General features: G+C 40.9%; 1 long non-coding RNA gene across 1 annotated transcript; it reads left to right on the top strand.

Annotated features, from left to right (window-relative positions):
* The first annotated feature begins 1,699 nt into the window (after nucleotides 1-1,699).
* Nucleotides 1,700-3,052, top strand: LOC141097516 (uncharacterized). Its single transcript, XR_012233974.1, has 3 exons — nucleotides 1,700-2,083; nucleotides 2,172-2,242; nucleotides 2,585-3,052. It is a non-coding gene; the product is annotated as an uncharacterized lncRNA (long non-coding RNA).
* Nucleotides 3,053-3,262: the final 210 nt, after the last annotated feature.

Below are 3,262 nucleotides of genomic sequence, written 5' to 3'. Positions count from 1 at the left end.
CTACTCAGTACTGCTGTATTCACAGCTACTATACGAAGTACTGCTGTATTCACAACTACACTACTCAGTACTGCTGTATTCACAGCTACAATACGGAGTACTGCTGTATTATTCACAGCTACACCACAGAGTACTGCTGTATTCACAGCTACAATATGAAGTACTGCTGTATTTACAGCTACAATACTCAGTACTGCTGTATTCACAACTACATTACTCAGTACTGCTGTATTCACAGCTACAATACAGAGTACTGCTGTATTCACAGCTACAATATGGAGTACTGCTGTATTCACACCTACAATACTCAGTACTGCTGTATTCACAACTACACTACTCAGTACTGCTGTATTCACAACTACAGTACTCAGTATTGCTGGATTCATAGCTACACTTCGCAGTACTGCTAGACTCACAGCTGCATTACTCAGCACTACAGGATTCCAATCTACACTGCTCAATACTGCTGGATTCACAACTACACTACTCATACTGCTGGATTCACAGCTAGACTACTCAATACTTCTAGATTCTCAGCTAGATTACTCTGTATTGCTGGATTCACAGCTACATTAATCAGTACTTGGTATATCTTGATTTTTCCAAAGCGTTTGATATCGTGCCACACAAGAGGTTGGTACACACAATGAGAATGCTGGGGGAAAATGTGTGTAAATTGGTAATTAACTGGCTTAGTGATAGAATGCAGAAGGTCATTATAAATGGTATTTTCTCTAACTGGGTCGCTGTGACCAGTGGGGGACCTATTCTCTTCAACATATTTATTAACGATCTGGTAGAAGGTTTACACTTTAAAATATTGATATTTGCAGATGATACAAAACTACGTAAAGCAATCAATGCAAGAGAAGATAGTATTCTCATAGAGATGGATCTGGATAAATTGGGCCAAAAAGTGGCAGATGCGGTTTAGCAATGATAAATGTAAGGTTATACACATGGGAAGAAGGAATCAATATCCCCATTACACACTAAACGGGAAGCCACTGGGTAAATCTGACATGGAGAAGGACTTGGGGATCTTAGTTAATGATAAACTTACCTGGAGCAGCCAGTGCCAGGCAGCGGCTGCCAAGGCAAACAGGATCATGGGGTGCATTAAAAGAAGTCTGGATACACATGATGAGAGCATTATACTGCATCTGTACAAATCCCTGGTTAGACTGCACATGGAGTACTGTGTACAGTTTTGGGCATCGGTGATCAGGAAGGATTTATTGGAACTAGAGAAAGTACAAAGCAGGGCAATAAAGGGGATGGGGGAACTACAATACCCAGAGAGATTAGCAAAATTAGGATTGTTTAGTCTAGAAAAAAGATGACTGAGGGGTGATCTAATAACCATGTATAAGTATATAAGGGGACAATACAAATATCTCTCCGAGGATCTGTTTATACCAAGGAAGGTGACGGTCACAAGGGGGCATTCTCTGCGTCTGGAGGAGAAAAGGTTTTTCCACCAACAGAGAAGAGAATTCTTTACTGATAGGGCAGTGAGAATCTGGAATCCTTGCCTGTGGAGGTGGTGATGGCGAACTGAGTCGAGGGGTTCAAGAGAGGCCTGGATGTCTTCCTGGAGCGTAACAGTATTGTATCTTACAGTTATTATTTTCTTTAGAAGGACGTAGATCTGGGGACTTATTCTGACGGAATATAGGCTGAACTGGATGGACAAATGTCTTTTTTTGGCCTTGATAACTATGTATGTTACTCTTACGCAAACTTCTTTTTGGGGTGGTGGGAGGAGAGCGTGGTGTATGTGCATGAGATGTTCCCTACCAGGGCGTTATCATGGCAACATTATATTGATGACATCTTGTTGCTCTGGACAGGTTCCCTGGATGATTGCAGAAGGTTTATTGAAAATCTTAACTAGAACATCCTCAACATCCGGATGACTTACTTTCACCCTTTTGGAAACTTCTATTGAATTTTTGGATATTAGGCTATCAATCCATGATCCATATCTCATCCTGTCTGTATTGGAAGGCCACGGCAACAAACAGTCTCTTGCACTGTACCAGCTTTCACCCACAACACCTCAAAGATGGAATCCCTAAAGGTCAGTTCCTTAGACTCCGTAGAAATTACAGCTCCAAAGATGATTTTTGGAGATTGGCAGGTGATTTAACCACTCGTTTCATCAACAGAGAGTACCCAAGAAAAGTGGTTTCAAAGGTATTTCGATATGATGGATCGGCCAAACCCCTTCAGGAAACAGGTTCGTGACTTCAGCAGAGACCCTTATCCCTGATTACTACATTTAATAATAAGTGGACATATATCTATAAGATCCTGTCAAAAAATTGTTGAGTGAACCCAGGTTCTCATTACATATTTCACAGACTCCTAAGATAATGGCTAGGAGAGCACAAAATTTGAAGGGCCAACTTTGTCACAGCCATTATCAAAGACCCAAAACGAGGTTGGGGCCTGGCATCAGACTCTACGGTACCTACCCTTGTGGAGGATGTAATGTGTGCCAATTTATGATCGCACAAGATGGCATTTCTGTTTCCAGCTTGCCATTCCCTATTAGGCCTAAGTCTTTCTTTAATTGCAGGTCAAGAAACCTAGTATATGCAATCATCCGTAACTGCGCGAAGCTGTACGTTGGCCAGACCATTCAGGAATTGAGGAGAAGAACCCAACAGCACCTGTCTAATATCTCTACAGCTCAAAAGGACAGAGAGAAAAATAAAACTATTTCTTCAGTGGCCACACATTTTTTGGACATGAACAGGAGCAGCATCAAAGGCCTTAAAATTATGGGTTTGGAGGGCATTAACACCAGTATTAGAGGAGGCAACATCACCAATCAACTATTAAGATGTGACTCCAAATGGATATATGACTTACAGAGCCTTGCTCTGAAAGGCATGAATGAAGAACTCTTATTCACTGGCTGTTATAAGCAACTATAGAGGACTTTGACATGAGGGATATTTCACTGTATTATTATTTTTGCGAACTTCTTTATATGTATGTAATTATGGAATCTGTTTGGCACCCAATACAACCCCCAAAAAAAATTTTTGGGTGTCTATCTTGACTATCATTGGCGGCTCCTATAGTTTAGATACAGTGGACATGTGATCACAAATGGTTAGAATTTATCTTCCGCTGATAAAATGGTGACACTTTTGTTTTCAGTGTTTTGTGAACCTCTTGAATCTGTTACTGTTTGAGAGCTATAATACTCAATTGATACGACTAAGGGGACCGTTACACTTAGCGATGC

The sequence above is a fragment of the Dendrobates tinctorius genome, unplaced genomic scaffold (genome assembly GCF_039654945.1).
Source record: "Dendrobates tinctorius isolate UK_male_01 unplaced genomic scaffold, ASM3965494v1 ptg000084l, whole genome shotgun sequence".
Classification (NCBI taxonomy): domain Eukaryota; kingdom Metazoa; phylum Chordata; class Amphibia; order Anura; family Dendrobatidae; genus Dendrobates; species Dendrobates tinctorius.
Note: the sequence above shows the minus strand (reverse complement) of the source record. Positions and strands in the feature narration are given on the sequence as shown.